The sequence below is a fragment of the Chiroxiphia lanceolata genome, chromosome 7 (assembly GCF_009829145.1).
Source record: "Chiroxiphia lanceolata isolate bChiLan1 chromosome 7, bChiLan1.pri, whole genome shotgun sequence".
Classification (NCBI taxonomy): domain Eukaryota; kingdom Metazoa; phylum Chordata; class Aves; order Passeriformes; family Pipridae; genus Chiroxiphia; species Chiroxiphia lanceolata.
Window position 1 is genome coordinate 29,271,586 of NC_045643.1, and position 19,438 is coordinate 29,291,023.

The following is a 19,438-nucleotide window of genomic DNA, read 5'->3' on the forward strand; positions in this document are numbered from 1 at the left end:
CATTCATTTTTACCAAGCTTAATGAGAGAAACCAATCCTCTATATCAGTGCCCTAGCTGAGAGTACTGTCAGCAAATTCCATTTAGACTAAAAACTTTAAGTCCCTGTGGTGGTGTCAAATTTCTCAGACTTTAAGTTAAAAATGAGTTTGAGCAGATTAACTAGCTGGGACTTGAAGATAAAGCTGGCTTCTCTGAAAGAAATCTGTTTTACACAGTGTTAAGTGTGCTTGGTTCCTCTTTTATTCAAAGAAAGCAAAGGAGTTTTGTGAAAAGAGCCTTCAATAGGGTCTTTTCCTTTTAAAACTGTGGAAGAGTTCCAGCCCGTCTGTAGCATTGGCTTGAACTTTGTTTTTCTCCAAAGCAAGAACCCTCTAGTTTTCAGTGGCTTCCACATTTTTTCCTCCTCCTTTTGTAAAATGTGCCAGTGAAGTCAAGTGTGTTGTATTAATTCAACATTTTTCCAAACATTCACACTTAGGACCAAAAAAGGGAACATTTAATAAATATAACCAGGAATATGTTGGAATGTTGATTTTCTGATGATCGTAAGAATTTTCAGTCATAAGGTCTAATTAAATATCCCAAATTGGAAATGCTTCCAGTGACTCTTACGTCTCCTTGTTATCTGATGAAACATTTTTAAGTCAGCCCAAGTGGCTTCTGTGCCAAAGCGATATATTTAATGTGAATAACACACATACACAAGAGATTGCATTAAAATTCACCTAGGCTAGTGACATTTTGGCATCGCTAATCTGAAAGCATCAATTTATTTCTATGCACAGGGGGATAACTGGCAATGAAACAGCTCTGCAGTGGTAGTTGTATGCATTTGTCTATAACAAAATTTTTTGGCCTAAGAAAAATTTGTCTACATGGCCTAGTATGGCAGTTTGGACTACCACTGCTGACATTCTTCAATTTTGATGGAGTGGGATAAAAGGGAAATAAAGACATCATGTGAGACAGTTTTCCAAAAGTACTATGCGATGCTGTTATCCAAGAATAAAGCATTTTTGCCAAGATTAGATAAAGAACACAAAAATGAAACCCAGAGATAACGAATGACTGATTAACCACTTCTTCTGATTAGGAGCAATAGAAATCCAGTGGTACTCAGATAGCCAGAGCTGCTTTGTATTAACTGGTAAAACGAAAAACATTCTAAGAGACGATCAGTGCCCCAAGGAGCATCTCCTCTAAGTAGACAAGTCAGACAAAGGAAGCTCATTGTTTTAGAATTAGGGAACTGAGGCACAGAATAATTGTCTTGTCTGCAGCCAGTCTGTGGTAGGACAGTAATTGAATGCAGATCTCCTCACCACATGCACATTCTCTATCTATATTCCAACTGGTCAGCTGAAACAGCCTTTCATTACTGCTCTGTCAACATACCAAGAATTACACAAGACCATGAGCATTTCATATGCTTCAAATCCTCTTCTCCCACTACAGTATTTAAAAGCATGTAGAGCAAATACTTGCCATAGATACACTGAGTTCTCCAGCCCAGAGAGCAGGTTGGAAGTTTACAGTCCATCTGGAGACGACTCCTCCTGCAAAATTCCCACTGATGTTCTATTTTGAACTTCAGCTTCCTGTTGCAGCATCAAATTTTTCTTTAAAAAATCTTTAAAATGATTTCCAGCTTTTCTTGCTGCAGCTGTAAGATAAAGCTCCATTTACTTTAAGCTAAAATCTACCTTCTTACCTTACCTCACACATTGACCTGTACCATCCATACAAAGAGTAAGACTATCATAGCACTAAAGGTAGTAAATGCAATTCTCAGGTCTACCAACAACCAGCAGAATCCAGGTATTAATCTTATTCGTGTCAATACAGTCTTTGGAGAAATCAAATACAGAAATAACTACAGGGAGGTTTTGGGAGACCAAAGAAAATTAGAGTCTGGCCACTTAGCTGACCTCATTGACTGCAGATGAAAGGGGCAATTCACAGTCCTACTCTGCTTCTAGGCTTTGACACGAGGAGGGCAGAAGGTGTTCCCCAAAGCAAAGTATTTTCTTTTATAGACCTGTGAAAATACCTCACCCAGTGGGGCTTCACAGGCCTCCTGCAGTACAAATAACCAACTGCCAGAGTCAGGCCATTTGTTTTGCTAAACACAACCCTCTCCAAAGCATTTTTATGTTACACATTTGTGTATTTTATTCATACACTTCTTAACCTACTGGGAATGAGGGAGGAGAAAGCACTTAGAGAACAAGCTGTGAAGGCCTCCATTTGCTCACAGGACAACCAGGCAGCTATTTAAGAACTTTGGCACATGGACCATGATATATACAGCACTCCATGTGCTTAAAATGAGGAATAGTAAGAAGTAAAAGAAATAGAGAACATTTGGTCCTTCTCTTTGCTGGTTTCTCTTTGCCTGAAATCCAGAACATCTTACTTTGCATGACAAGAAGCTTAGCACAAGGGAAATGTACCAAGTAGGAGGCAAATCTATGACTCCTTAGAAGCCTGGGTGTGCCAAATCGGTATGTGTTGGCCTCACTGCCATCATCAGTGCCAAGTCACACTGGCAGTCCTGCTGCCCAGCTCTTTCTTCATAGTGTGACGAAGCCAAACCCTATGTCCTACAGTATTCCTCTGTTATAGTTTGCTCCTGGAGACCTACCCTAAAGCCTGTTACTTTGAAGACTCAGTGTTTGCTGGTGTCCAGGAACACATTCAGATTATTTCAAATCATGCTAGTTCTCTGTTCCCAATGTGTCCTGTTGCGGGGAGTTCCCTGAGTCAGACCTTCTTCCCCATCTCCAGAGGAAGGGGTCCTTTCTCTATTATAGAGGAACAGAACTCCACAAGGAGAAAAGCAGCTGACTCTGTTCTGTGTTCACCCTTGAGCTAAGCACAGAATGACTTACTTTTGGGCTGAAAATGGCTGAGCACAAAAATGAGTACCCGCTCAGAGATACACATAGTACCGAAAAGAAATACAACTCCTTTTTTCCTCAGGTCTTTCTCTATTCAACTTCCTGGTCTCATCCCACATGCTCCATGTAAGATATACTGTATCTGCTTGCAGTCGCAGTATGGTTCTTCTAGTACAGTGTCACTATGAGTTGCAGTTCCAGGGACAATTTCTTAATGCCAGTTTTGCTCTTCCTTTCACCTGTGCTAGGAAAGGAGTAATTTAAAAATAGATTGTCTTCCTTGCAGCAGAGAATCTGTGGACGTCAAGTTTGGCATCTCTGTTCTCTGCAGCCCTGCAGTGAAACATTGGGTATTCAAGTCATTTCTGATCAAAAGAACTACTTTTGTCATGGGCTGCTCTATGTCCTTGTAGTTCCTAAATGTTTTGGCAGCCAAATCCAAATGAATACACTTATAGTAAACACTCTGTTTTCACACAGCATTGATGCAGCTCAGTGTCTGTTCCAAGCAGTGCCAACTCCAGCCCAGCAACAGGACAATCTGATCCCTGTCTCACTGTAGCATTTGTTCCTCCTGTGCATCACAAGATTTGTTGCTGCTTTTCACCAAATAAGCAGACTAATTCCCTGGACACCAGTCTACTGAAGCTTGGGTTGCTGTTTATTTGTATTTCTTGATCAACTACAATTTTGGATTCTAGGTGTTTGGTTTTGGGTTTTTTATTCCAGCGGAGAAGAATTTATAAGAAATCTTTACTGTGGGGATTATTTAATCTCAGGCTACATGTGCATTCTTGCAGCAGGCTTTCAAGGCATTTCTATCTCTCTTCTATCCAAATTCTAATTTCCAAGCAACCTGTAGTAGCTCAATTATCTTGTTGTTCCCCCACTTCTGTCACATTAGCTTGAAATCAGACAATGAGTTCAAACCTATTAAAGGGACACAGACAGATACCAGGATCATATAAGCCTCATTTCCTTGATGAAGTAAATTAACATTTCAGATGGTGTCTGGTTCTCATTGCTCACAGTCTAGACAAAACAGGCATACATAGGACAGGCGGGGGATTAGGTTGAAATTTATTTTTATTTTTACTATATTTTCACAGAAAAGAAACTGCAAGTTTACAGTAAGAATAATTTTATGTGGCTTTAGGGACAGCTCAAGAGAATGGCTAAAGAAGTAGAAGCTTTTCATTTCTATGTTTCCAGATTTATTCCAGCATAGGTCAATACTGATTAAAAGTAAGGAGTGTCTAAATGCAGCTCTCATTAGATGGGTACACACTGCAGACAGCACTGGTTGTCAAGGCCATTTTGATTTTTAGAAGTGATCTCTAAATTGTCTTTTGTGGATATCAAGTCCTCCTACTGCTTCCAGGTGATGAGGAAGAAACCAGTACGAAGACATGAAAAAGTAAATATTACATAAAGGTTGGAAATAGACAATAGGGGTGTGTGTGGTGGCAGGACATGAGCAGTAACCTGCAAACTAATGCTGAGTTTGAAATGGAAAAAAAAATTAGGGAGAAAAGCAGACAAAGGAGAAGCTTTGAAGTACACTCCAATGTCACAGCTGAAAGACTCCATCATCAGAAATAAGAAGTGAACATAGAAGGATATTGCTTTATAAGTGCCCATAAAAACTGGATGTGCAGTAAGACAGTCGTAATAAGCTGAATGCTGTGAGTTAATCCATACTTTTTTTCACAAGAGCACTGAAGCTAATCCATACTGGCATTAGCTTCAGTGATTACTCAGTGCAGGTGCATGCATTTGCTACGCCTGTAGCCAGCTTTGATGCTGCTCCAACACAAGCTGTTAGCTGGGGAAGGACGGCAGCTGTAGGTATTTTGTACCTGGCATTCATTAAGATATCCAGTATATATCCCTGCTGGAGCAGCCAGGATTTGACTCTGGTTAAAGTGTGTACTTTGTGGATTTTTCTTCTGGAAATGCTTTGGATACAGAAAACTGTGACTAATGCTTTGTTATTCCACCATAAGGATTAACAAAATATTAGAGTCTTTTAAAAACAATGTTGTGGCTGTAGGATTTTTTTGCCTTTATGTGTGTACATGTATGAATAAGTATATGTGTGTCACTGTCTTTAGCATGAAGGCAATATTTAGTCATTAAGCAGAGGACTAAGATCTTTCCAAGCCTTAATCTGGAAAAAGGTGGCTAGTTTGCCTCTCTGGCCTCCAAAACAGACTAAGATGTCATTGCAATGCAGATGTCAACTCTGATCATTACTTTCAAAAACAATTCCTTTGAATGAGCTTGAAATATTTGAAGATTCATGGCTGTGACAGCTCAAAAACCTAAATACATTTTTGGTGAACTGCAGAAACAGAGCAGAACAAAAATATCATAACCAGCAAATTCTTCCAACAAACAGTATTTTCAAGCTTTTCCCAAATCTTCAGACGTGTACTATGCACAGGTTGCTTACATCCCCAGATCTTTGGTGTGATTTCATGAGGATAGATGTTTCTACTGGAATGTTGCAAAATGTCTACCTTAAAGGTGGAGAAGACCAAGTCCTGAAAAAGATACATGTAAAGTGTGAGATCCAGATGAATTATTGTAATATCTGACTGTTTATCTGTATGTTTGCTGCAACAGATGAGAATCAGTGTTCCTCCCTGCTTCCACACAGAGAGTGTCTCTTGAAAGGTAACTGGATAATTTTATGTGTGGGGTGTGGGTTTTTTAAGACCCAGAAGTATTTCTGTTACATCTTAATTACTCTTAAATCAGTTTATTGCTCAGACTACTTATTTCTCTAGTAGCACTAAATTAGCACCTTCATGGGCCACCTTCTCAGAAATGACAAGTGTTTCAATAGAAAGAACAACCTTGCTGCCCAACCACAGTTTCTAGGCAGGTGTGAGAAGCATAGAAGAGGAACGGATGCTTCCACATGTGGATAGAAAGTGTTGGTCTCCAGACTTGCCAATTTCCAATGCTTTCATAAACTTTAAAGAAAAATCAGTTGCAATTTTATCCCTTAATGAAACAGAGAGAGGCTTCCTACCAGCTGTCTTTCTCTGCATACATATAAGTTGGAAAACATGCTCGCTTCAGTTGAAACACTGCATTCATTTCACCCTGAAGCATCCAAGAGGCTGGGGTTACAAACAACCAAAAAAGACTCCAAAATCTTACCCCAAAATAAACTGTAGAAAAAACCCCTCAGCCTACATGTTTTGCTGCCAGAGTCTGACTTTCAATGGGAGCTGTTTGACATGTTTATATGTTGCACATATTGCTTTTATCCTGGAGTGCGAGCTCATTAGTAACAGAAATGTGTCTCTCATGTTAGCTGGAGATTGGAAATTAGGGGTAATGTAGTCACATCAAAGTGAAATGTTTTCACTGTAGCTATGGAGCTCAAGAAACATTTTGATTTCTTTATCACAGTCTTACAATGTAATCTGATTTGGGCAGCTTTTTATATCTGAGCCTCCCGCTTTTAAATGGAGGTTAATAATAATAATAATAATTAATTACACATATTCTTTGCCTATTTGTATGAGACTTTCAGGACTATAAGATTTACGATTACTTTTTTCGTATATCCCTCATCCTCTAAAACAGAATCTAGTTTGCAGTCTTTTAGCCTTATAACAGTAGCAATAATTATGTTGACTGCACAGAAAAATGGCCTCAATTAATTAACAGAATGAGCTAGAGTCTCGGACACAGATCAGACTCCTATTCATCATTAGAGGCATTCAAGTGCTAAATGATTTGCAAGAAATCTTCTAATTAAAGCTCTAACAGTTTCTCCAGTGCAAAAGATTTTTTTTCTCTGAGAACATTTCAAAATAATTTGTTATATGTCCAGAGAACTGAGAACATGAATGAATTAGTTGTTCATGGAACTATGGCTTTTAATAAGTTAATCTCATTAAGGCAAATGTAATGATAGATTGAAAACAATTAATCAAAGAGATCTAAAAACACAAGCTAAGTAAAAAAATTGCATGCTTTCATTATACATTGAAACCTTCTTAAGTACTGACAGATTGGCTGCTGTTAACACACTTCTACCTGAGGCTTTTGACTCTACAGCTGCTTTTGGAAAGCTCATTTCCTCTTTACACACAATCTTTGTCTGAGGCATCAGCTTTCTCTGTAATCATTTGGCTTCAATAAAGCTGAATAACAAATTTTAGCATTTTTATGCAAGTAACATCATCTGCTTTTAATGTGGCTATGCATGTGTGCAGTCTAGAGAGAAGGGAATTAAGAAGTAGGATTGTGAAATTATGTATGGTACCAAAGGAGATGTCAAGTGGTCCTGTTATCTTGCTTGCCAGTACTGGATTATGGAATACCAACTGAAACTTCAAGGAAATTTATTTACAACTAAACAAAGTGGAAGGTGATGCCACTAGTCCCCAAAATCACCTCTACAGATTGATGAGAAATTATCCCATCTCCCAGCGTTCCAGATATGCCTTGGATTGCAGGCACCCAAGGGCATTATATTTGCACTACTGTTTCAATTAGATTTGATGTTGCCAAAGAAACAATATACCTTGTGCCTGCTAGAGGTAACTGGAATCCTTTATAGGACCAGGCATGCTTAAACTGTAAACAAAGGCATTCTAGCAACAGTTCCTGGAAAAGGAAATTAGAGAGGAGAAGCCTAAAACTAATAGAATATGAACTATGAGGACACCTAAATATGAAGCTGGGCCTCAGGTGTTTCAGTGACTCAATCGTTCTGGAAATGAAAAGACGGATGAGTCAACCAGCCTTGTGTCTGCTGCTGTTGATTGTGCAGAATGTTTTTTCCTCCTTTATTTGCAAAAGAAATTTTCTCCTTATCTCATCTGATTCTCTCCCTCTCTCCTTTTCACTTTCTCATATCCGTTTCAGTCACAGTCTGACTTGCACTGTCATTCACTGACACTGTAATAAGTTAAGCACAAGCCCTCTCCTTGAGACATGAGGGAAGTAATGGTATTCCTAGATTTGTCTGTCTAATGATATAGGCAGCACTGTCTTACCTTGCCACCTTTTAGAGCCCGCATTCATGCTTAAATGACTTCAGATGATACAGGAGAGCTACAAAGCTTTGGAAGTCATATAGCAGCAAGTTTTTGCTATATGGTAAGTCTTACAAAACTTACAGGCTTCACTTTGCCCTGCGCTCTTCAGGAGAATTGCATATCCAGTGTAATGATGCTGGCAGCGGGTCTCACATTAATGCTCAGCAGTGCAGGAGAAAGACCTTTCCCAGGTCAGCTCCAGCTGAATTTCCATGGAAATTTCTCATGAGAGATTAGGGCTATCACAGTCACCACTCCTACCTTCTGCAAGTGTCTAGGGCATATTTTAAGCTTGTCTTTCAGCAAAACGTTGAATTTAGTTGAAAAGAAAATAAATAGGACAATACAAACGTATTTGGTATATCCAAGGTTCGAGTAAGAGATCCCTGACAGAATCCCACTGCCAGACAAATCATACAGTTGCATATAGGGAAAATGTTTAGGAAAAATCCTGCCAAAAACTGAAGTTTAGCTAGAAGTTACTCAGCCTAACTGTAAAAAGTGGAAATATTCAAGAAACTCCTCAATACAAGTAATATAAACCTACCATGAGTCTCTTCCTGAATGCTAACTCACAGAATCACAGAATATGCCGAATTGTAAGGGACCCACAAGGTTCGTCGAGTCCAAACCTGAGCCCTGCACAGGACCCTCCCCAAGAGTCACACCATGTGCCCAAGAGTATCATCCAAGTGCTTCTTGAACTCTGTCAGGCTTGGTGCTGTGACCACTTCCCTGGAGAGCCTGTTCGCTGCCCAATGAACCTTTTTCTAATATCCAGCCTAAACCTCCCCTGGCACAACTTCAGACCATTCCCTTGGGTCCTGTCACTGGTCACCACAGAGAACAGATCAGTGCCTGCCCCCCCCCCTTTTCCTCCCAAGGAAGTTGTAACTGCACTGAGGTCTCCTCTCAGTCTCCTCCAGGCTGAACAGACCAAGTGCCTTCAGCTGCTCCTCATTTGGCTTCCCCTCAAGGCCCTTCACCATCTTCATCGCCCTCCTTTGGACACTTTCTAAGAGCTTAATATCTTCTATTGCGGTGCCCAAAACTGCCCCAATATTGCAGGTGAGGTCACCCCAGTGCAGAGCAGAGTGGAACACTCCCCTCCCCTCCCCTTGACCAGCTGGCGATGCTTTGCCTGATGCCCCCCAGCACATGGTTGGCCCTCCTGGCTGCCAGGGCACTGCTGACCCATACTCAATTTGCCATCGACCAGGACCCCCAGGCCCCTTTCCACTGCACTGCTTTCCAGCATCTCATTCCCCAGTCTGTCCATGTGTTCAGGGTTGCCCCATCCCAGGTACAGAATTCAACACTTTTCCTTGTTGAACTTCATATGGTTGGTGATTGCCCACCTCTAATTTGTCAAGGTCTCTGTGCAGGGCCTTGCTGCCTAACTCCTAGGTCCCTATATTTGTGTAGGCATTTACCATTCAAAAAAGAGTGTGGTAGTGTTTTAAATTATAGCTGTCTCAACAAATAAACACAAAGTCAGAACTTTAGGATTTATATTTTATTTTGTAGGGATGGTCAAATGGTTAGCAGAAATTACTAGCTGTAAATAAAGCTGGCTTGTTTTCTTGGTTTGTTTTATAGGTAAGAATTTTAACATTCTTTTAATTACTTGTTCTGTATTTCTTTTAATTACTTGATGTGTTTAATCTCCAAAGTCTTTTTTTCATTGAAAACATACTGCAATGATAAATCCAGTGAAAAGCTCTATATATTCTTACATTATGTGTAAAGCTTCTTTAAAGGTATACTAATATATTTTATTGGCTAAGTTTTGAAATGCATACGAGAAAACTTCGTTTTGCTATCGCTGTTAGTATGTATCTACCTTTATATAAAGTTTATCTCTGGCATCAGGATTAAGTCAGTGCTTTGTGTTTGTCTCTACATAGCAACAGAACAAGTGGACAGGAAAGCAAAGCTTTCCTCTTTGAAACCCCAAAATAAAGCTTGTAGTAGTGGTACCACATTGCTGGAGTAATTCGTAGAGTATCTCTTTAAAACTGGTTTTCTGTCACTAGATACAGGTTATAGCTGGTGCATAACTGGAACTTCTTTTCTTTTAAAAGCCATGTCTCAGTTTCATATCTCTTTGGGTGGTGATTAGCTTCACTAATAAGTTTCAGGCCTTGATCTCACTAGAAGTAGATTCAGAATGGCTGTACAAGGGCATTTAATGTTATAATGTTATAATAAAAAACTGCTTCAGTACATTTCTTACTAGCAAACTGCTTCTTTTGTTTCTGAAGCACCAGACACACAAACCTTCATTTATCACGAAGTCTCAGATCTCTGTTTATTTGTGTTAACCTTTTCTGTACATAGTAAACCTTTCCATTGTAAGAAATGGATCAGGAGGTGTCATCTTGGTACTGATCCTTCAGGGAAAGTGATGATAAAAGAATAACAGAGTGACACAGTGATTCTGAATTAACCAGCTGAGTACACATGTAAGGGTTGCACAGATTTCAGTGTGGTGAATATTGCTGGTGGTGTTCTATTTGTAGAATAATAGAAATTTGTAGAAAAATATTTGTGGCCTTCAACAAAGGAAGCTAAAGAATATGGAGTTGAATCTTTGTTTTTAAATATTCTGGGATGACCCTTTAAGTCCTTCCCTGTCTGTGGAAAAAGTCAGTTTTCATTAAACTCCAGACACCCTTCTAGTAGTAGTCCTAATATTCTCTAGATCAGTGAAAGCATTTGGTAAACACACTGGGCCTGAAGCGTATTGCAATTTATATGAGAATATGAGACTATTGCAATTTATTATCAATTAAGGATGGAGCAGGAAGAACAGAATAACTGCACGCTTAGCCAACACATCCTGTCAGCTATTAGTTTCTCTGTTAAATAGTATAAGCACTGAATAATTTAACAAATACAAGTCCTGATACTAAAACTGAGATTCAGAGCGCATTCATAGGCTTGGAGCCAAGATACTTACACTGATCACAAGTGTACAGGCCTTTATAAGCATTCTTTGGAGAACTTGGCTTGAAGTTTCCCTGCAAGTTAAGCTATGTTTTATAATGAACTACTCACAGACATTCAGATGTCATTATGGTAAGTGTTTGCTTCCTCCAGCGGATAACCGAGGAAGACTCTTATCCCAGTAAGGGTTGCATTGGAAGGAAGATGGGAGTAGAACCATATACAGTGTGGTATTTGCAAGGAGAGAAGTATGGCAGGAAGGAAAGGGAGAGGCTTTAATGTATAAGCATAAAGCCACAAAGATTAGACCAAGAAATGCAAAACTGCTCCAGAGGAAAAAAGTGCAGTCTCTGAATGTTAATGAGTGCAATAATCACAGAAGGAACACATTAATTTTAACCTTGATTTAATTGTCAATATTTGTAAGAGGTGGATCGGAACAACAAGACTAGTTAATGTTCCCTTAAACTGTCAGAATGATTTCTTTAAAGTCCTGCAAAACCATAAACATTAAATCTCTAGTGACTCGATGCACTACACTGCCAGACTGTCTAGAGCATAGACTGAGAATGGCCAATTACAAGCCTTGTGACTCAAGTAATGAATCTTCTCACAGGCCTGTAAAGTAATCTTCAAAAGGAAAAGGGTTCTTTTGCTAATTTTTGGAGCCCTGAATGATTTTTCAACAAACCCAGGCACTTTAAAATGACTTCCATTTGCAGTCCTCCCAGGTCTCTGTAAAAGGAAAGCTATTTCGGTACATTTAGGCTATAGGTGTGTTCCTGTTTACAAGGTAAAGAAGCTGCTGCTCAGTTACTTCAGCAGAGGAGATCCAGCTGAAGGAGCCAAGTGAGGGGGAAATTTTTAGACTTTTAAAAGTTGTTTCTGGAATTTAGAAGCAAAATGTTTCTAATTGTGGCTTCTGTGGGATGAAATGACTGATGAAACAGTGTATTTGGAAGATGTGGCCAAATCCCAACAACCACTTTCTGCAGCATGGCTGGATGACAACAGCATTTGTTGTAGCTGGGTAAAATAGAGTTTTAGAAATGCCCTGAGCTGTTTACAAAGGAAGAAAATCAGCTTCAGATAACTTTTAGAAATGGTCCCTTTTGTACTCTCATGGGCACCAAATTTCGGTATCGCGCAAGATCATGCTTGGAGACCATTAGGCAAGAAGGGGCCCGTACTGCAGGCACATGACTATTGTCCTATCACTTTTGGAATCTCTGGTGGAAGCTTCTAAGAGGCCATCAGAATATATTTAGAAGACATCTCAGTAATTTAAAATATTAATGGTGAACATGTGTTGTAACTGCAGTTAATCAAGCATTGATAAAAGAATCTGAGCGTAAACAATTACACACTCCCCAGAACATTTCCTGAGTGGCACTAACAATAGCAGCTCTTCTGTACATGGCCTGAGCCGGTCTGTGTGAATCAAGGGTGTCTGGGTCTCCCTGGTGGGCTTGTGGTGATGATTCCTGCTCTTGTTTCCAGAGCCAGCTGCTGGGAGAGAGGCTCTGCTGCAGGGACTGCACTCCGAGCCTGGCACTCAGAGAAGTGATTTCCCAGGGGATGTCTTAACCCTTTTGTAAGAATTAGGGCCGGATTATGAGATTTCAGAAGCAAAAGTGGAGTAAAGACAGTGATGGCACACGAAGGAGTGTTTGAGGGGTGTTCACCAAACACAGTGAATGAACGGGCTGGGCTGTGACTCCTTGGTCTGTACGCAAACTGCTCGCTGCTGTGTCAGCTGACACTGTGGTTGGTGTTGCTGCCTCCCCTTGCAGAGGGAAGGTTGGCACTTGTGACTCCTTGAGATGAGGCATCTCAGAGGCTTCCTAACAGCATAGCAGTGGTTGCAAGGACCCTGTTCAGGTACGCTCCTTGGGAGAGCTAGGAAGCTTGAACAGACAAATATTTGCTCAGCATATGTTGCACTGAGCAAATTGGACCAATGATGGATAGTATTTTTAAAATAAAAATAGTAAGTGCTTTTGAAAGAACTCACTTCCAAATTTCATCTGAGCCTGTCGTTCCTTAGTCAATGGCTGCTATGAAATGAATCACCTAACCTCTATCTTCATTGTTTGCAGAGAGGCTTCACTGCTCTCTTGCACAGAGGATCATGGTTTAAAAGCTGGACTAGGTGTCAACATTCCCATGTGTTTGCTGTTACAGAGGGAAAGTGACAATCAGTAGTCCTTAAATGTCATGGCTTGGCCCAGGGGTCCGTGTGAGACATAAAAATGCCACAGTGAAAATTTTTCTGAATGGAAATGCAAACTTTATTTGGAGACACCACCAGTGCTGGAGAGAGCCCAGTGTCATGGTGAACTGCTGCATTTCTGCAGACTGGGAGGGAAGGGGGATGAAAGTTGAGGGAGTGTATGTGAACATCTTCATGGTGTTGTCAGTCTGAAGTCTTGGGAGGCAGAGCAGAGTTCTTGGACCCCCTTTGCTTGTGTTTCTTGGAAAGGGGGTGCTGGGGCAAGGGTGTTGTTGGGATGATCTTAGTATTGATACTAACTATGGAAGAGAACTGGCATTCCCTGGGGAATAAAGAAAACCAGAAACTGATGTTAAAGCTATTTATATTCTAGATTATGCCAAGAAAAATATTTTACACTTAGCTTAATATCATAATTGCAAGTCCAAAACCATCACTGCTAGCTTCTAAATACAGAATAGAGTCTGGGAGGAGGCAGTAAGAAAATATATGTTTTGGCTTTATGTTTGCAGCAGAGAAGTAGCCAGAATTCATCATGGGCTTGGACAAAACAAGGAGTCTTAAAAGAAATAATACTTCTAAGTAGTCTTTAGACATTCAAATGCTTCAAGAACCTATAAACCACATAATGTTAACTGTAGCACAGGTGGCCACTATACTGGCTAGTTTAAGCTGCTCTTTTTGCAGTCAGTAAAGCACCAATTTTAGACTGTCTTTGTAAAAACTTCAGTAATGGGTGTTCACATTCATGCAAAAAGGAGATTTTCAGCCTATGTCACTACTGCTGAACTTGCAATGCTACTGGTGTCACCTCATGACTCGGGGTTGTTGCATGACTGTGCACTGTGACTGAAGTCTTTTGTGGGGCCAAGAGGTACCTATGGGATAATATTGTCTCCATTCTGTGCCCTGATAAACAGAAGATATCTGTGAAAGCATTGGGTTTTCAGTTCAGCTTGGTATTTTTTCTTCAAACAGCATGTGAAGTCATTCAGTGATGATGCATTTAAGTATGACCACAGCATCTGTGTAAATCCAAATTTCAGTTGACATATCTTGTTCACATACGATTTCATTCCTAAAAAAGATCACCATGTAACTGTGGCATTTCCACCAAGCATTGGGAGGAAAAGCAGTGTCGTCTGCTTGTGGAGAGGTATCTTTCCCTCAGCTCACTGCAATAACAGGTGAAAACAGGTATAGTGAATACACTTGCCAAGACAATCCAGAAACAATCCATTTTCACAGATTAAGAGAAATCTGGAGACTGAAAACTAAGGAAATTACTTTCTTCTCTACTGAAAAGATTTCTCAGCATATGTACAGTGTGTGTAGATACTGCATGTGCTCAAGTGTGCATCTTCAAAAAAGCCTATCAAACTCCCCCCTATTCTTATGCTGCAGAAAGACCTGGTCAACAGCAATAGTGATTGAAGCCTGGGGGAAAGGACAGGTTGTTCTGGTCAGGCTCCAGCTGGTTACAGCTCAAATCATAGGAACAGTCATGCAAGTTACAATCACTCTTGGTTTCACCGGAAAGCAGAGATGCTGAAGTGAGCTCAGCAATAAGAACTCAGTTTGACTGCCCTGTATCAAAGGCTCTGCAGGCACTGTGTTTTGCAAAGAAATTATGGAAGGGATGCCCTGAATTTTGGGGAAGATGGATACTTTGTCTAACACCATTTGCATTAATCTTGATTAAGAACCACTTGAGATGACCTGCCTGAGCTTAGTTGGAAACAGATCATGACAGATCATCTGATCTACCTAGGATGGTTTAGAGCTAAATCTGTGTTTGGACTGAATTGTTTTTCATACCCACTTCAATACTCAAAATCTGACGTGAGATTTTCATCTGTCTGTGTAAGCTCTGGTGCAGTGGCAGGTGTGCAGACCTGTCCTAGCTGACCTATTCAAACTTGAATATTTCTCTGCGCTATTTGGGGATCATTACAGTGACTAAATCTATGATTGTTTTTTATTTTTTTTTTTTGCCTTCATCTGTTTCTCTTCCCTTCTAAGGCAAAAAAACCCAGCCTTGTTAAGAATGCCTGAGTAAGTCAGTGACTTAAGAAATGTACTTGAGGCACAAGCAGAAATCCCTAGGGTTTTTATTTATTTATTTATTTTGTAAAATATTGAGCTGTAAAACCTTCCTTCCATACACAACTGCATGATGTTGCCACTTGATCACAATCGGTGTTCCAGGTAGCTTATTTACACACACAGATGCAGCACTGGCTTCACTTCAGCGAATCTTTCATTCCCTATGAAGTTTCTGATGGAGTTGGACACAGTAGTAAGACAGCAATCCTTTGTGTCTGCAGGGAGCCATTACCATTCCCCAGTTCTTGGAATGAGACACTGGACTACAGGCATTTATTGCTCAAGAAGTCAGAGGAGGGAATTATATACAGGCTAAACTCAGGTATTCAGGAGTATTGTCCAATCTTTTCTATTTTCCGTAAGGAAAAGTATTCATAAAAAGAAAATGACTGTTAAGAGCTTGATGAAATGTGTTTTAAGAGTTTCTTTCTTTCCACACTACTGAGAAGTGCAGATGTCAACTTCACAGAATATGCTTTGTAAAAATGAAACTCCTGTAACTTCTGTGTTTACAAGAAAAATCTAGAGGAGGCCACATAAAATCACAGAATTGTTTGGTTGGAAGGGACCTTAAAGATTATCCTGTTCCAACCCCCTGCCATGGCCAGGGACACCTTCCACTAGACCAGGTTGCCCAAAGCATCGTCTAACCTGGCCTCGACCACCTCCAGGGATAGGGCATCCACAACTTCTCTGGGAAACGTTTCAGTGTCTCACCACCCTCATAGTGAAGAATTTTTTCCTAATATCTAATCGTGATCACTGATATTGTAGCTGCTGAGCTGTTACTTTTGAAGTTTATCCTTGCAACAGAAGAAATGATTCACAGCAGCTATTGTTGAACATAGAATAATGATTTCATGTTGAGCAGAGCAGTTTCATATATCCTTTTTATTTGGAGGCTGATACAGTGATGGATAGAACCTGAAACCAGCTTTTCTGGCCAAACTGGAAAGTCCTGCTGAATACTTGTTGAGCTGTATGATCAAGTAGCCACCTGTGATAAATTCCTCGGCCCAACTAGTTGTGCTTTTCTCGATTTGGCACCATAAGGTTCAACCGTAGATCTTTGCAAATCCTGAAAATACACTATAAGTACTTACAACACAGTGGAAGAAAATCTTAAGCTGTTTTTCTCGTGATCCTGGTAAAACAGCAGGTGTGGAAGAACAGGCTTTGAGATGCACAGGAGATGGTTCCTTTCAGAACTGCCCCAAACATCTCATGGCTGTTTACACGAGTGATAGCCTGGCTACAGAAACAGGCTCCACAGCTGGCTGCACTTTGTCTGATCCCTCAGCTCTGAGGAAGGTCTGTACTATTCTGACACAATAGATCTAACTGAATTTAAAGACTACCTTTTATTTGTTCCTTAGAAACAACTGCAAAATTTCATGTGCAACACGAAAATGACTCGTATAGCTGACACAGTGGCTCAATTCATGATTGTATTCTCTTGCCTCTTGCAAGCTCTCCTAAAGTATCCTTAACAAACATGAAACAGAAAGGGAGTTTGAATTCTGTTGCAAATACAGTTTGACTCCTCTACCTCATTGTAGGGATGTGTCCAAAACCAGAAGTCAAATGAAGATTGTATGGCTCTTATTGGGGTGGTTGGTGTGAGTGCTGGATTTACACAGGTAAAAATTCTGTCCTGCTTCCAGATAGAAAGTTACAGTTTTTAGCTGCTGGGGAAACAAAGTTTGGCGTTGGAATCTAGCCAGGCAGCTCAATCAATTGGATCACAGTGAAAGGTTCTTAAACGTAACTCAGGAGTGTAACCTAAATCAGGAATGAAACTCAATGAAAGATACAGGCCTAAGGACTACATGTGTGCAACAAGGATGAATCCTAGTAACTCCCAATTCATCATATCCTGATCAGTGAAGAGCAGAAATACGTGCTGCAGCTTGAGCTACTCCAATGTTCCAAGCATTGGTGTTGACAAAAGTGATGCCTTTGGTCCATAGTGAATTTTACCTCCTTATTATAGGAATAAGAGTAACTTTTAAACTGTTTTATGCACCAAAGATAAAAACTTCTTTCTACTCAGTCATTTGGGATCTTATTTAGGATGTACTTGCAAGACTGCAAATTTGAGTGGTCAAAACATGTGACAAAATGTGCAAATTTAGGATTGCCTTTATTTTCTGTAGGGATTATTTACTACATACATACATTAAGAGAATGAGTTTGTAAGCCTTATGTTGAGGCTATCAGAACACCAGTTATGTTGATTTCCACAGCTTCAATGCCCTGTCTTGGGTTGAATCCTAGAAGCCTTGCCCAGCTTTAAGAGACTTAGATATTTGAACTTGTTGAATTTTGCTTCCACAACAGTGCACATTCATAATGCCCATACATGGGAAGTTTTATAATTCATTAGGATGCTATAGTTCTGATTGACATGTTTGAGTACAAAACAAAGAACCACATGAAAGACGTTGTCTCCTTCCTGTTTCTTCTTCTAAGCTTCTCCTCCTTGCAAGCGGATACACATTTCAAACCTGCTCATATGTCATTATCCCCAAGAGGGTTTTCCAGTAGTCATCTCCTGCTTTGATAGGACTGACTTTGTGACAATGAACAGGACACGAGTAAGATGGTGTAACATCTTCCCTCACTGAGACAAAAGTGAATGTAAATGTTCTCAACCAAAGAACAACGGGCTTGGGTATCCTGACACCACAGCTGCCTTATGCAGATTGCAACTATCTTTGGCCAGGACAAACACACTCCTTCAAATGGAGAAAGTCCTAGCTGCAAGAAGAAAACTGAATTAGTTTGTATACTAATGAATATTCTTCCCATCTTTCCTCAGCTTTCTTGTGAGTTTTAAAGACTAGAATTTATTGTAGCTTGTCTTTAATCCCCACCGTAATAATAGTTTAAATCTTGCTTAGCTTCTACACTGAAACTGCTTGTAAATATTTAATTAAAGCTTTCATACCATCAACCTTATATTGAATGTGAACACAAGGAGTGTGGAGAGTACCAAGAAATCCAGGCCAAGCCTTAAAAGCATTCTAAATCACTGAAGTCACTATTTAGTCTAACTTTCCTTTTTCGAAGCAGGAGTGCCAGTTGGCATCTTCTGTAGTATGTGTTGTCTTCATACCTTTGTATGACTCAGTTACCAGTAACTAAAACAATCACACAACTGCTTCCCAGCACAATGCATGGACAGTGTCCTAACTTTAAAATGTGTTCATTCAAGCAACTAACCATGAGGGACTTTTCTTCTACTTGGAAACATACAAGAAAACAGTACCAGGAAGCACAGCAATGTTTTCTAGGAAAAAAAAAAAAAGCAATGCTGCAGAAAGAGCAATCTTAAATTCAGGTCCTTATATTGCTGTTTCTTTTCCAAAGATATTTTCCCTGAAAAACAGCACTGAAGCACTGCTAAGAGCGCAAGAGGAACAGAAGGGTAGCAATAACACCACTTTCCTGTACCTGTAACTTAAACACTTATATTATGCATATTCTTGAGACTGAGATGTGGAAAGGCCTGTCGGGGAGAACAGCGGACTGGAATCATTCCCCCTTCCACTCCCATTCCTGTGAGAGTCAATTTGGGTGATTCAGTCCAGACTCTCTGTATTTATGCCCAGTAGATGCCTGACATCTCAACAACTGTGGAATTTCCATGGCTTCCTCACACTGTACATTCTGGTGCTTTGCTAACTGCACTGGTTTGCCAGCTTTCACTAATTCTTAATTTGTCTCCTTTGTGTCAGCTGTGCTGCTTCTGTTTCTCAGCATCAGCCTGTTTGTTCTGTGTTTATCCACGGGTTCTATATTCTTTTACTTTAGATAAAAATCAAACATTAGTAAAAAGTATAACCTGAAACAGAACTGTAGAAAACAACAGAACTTTGATAGTTCTTTTCTTGCTCTCGCCTGAACTCTCCATCAACTTCTTCCTTTGAGTAAAATGGTCCAAAGAGAAAACTGAGTTTTATCAGTGATGAGTGAAAAAGGATTACTTCATGTATTTTATATGATCTACCATACACTACAAATCCCATATGATGGCTGCATTTATTTTTGGAATAGCATGATCCTGACTTAGCAACTGTAACTCTCAGCATTCCTGCTGCTCTGTAGACAGCTCTTCCCTGGCCTCTACCTGTGGAACCTCTTGCTCATGTATAGCACCTTGCAACAGTTCTTAGGGGA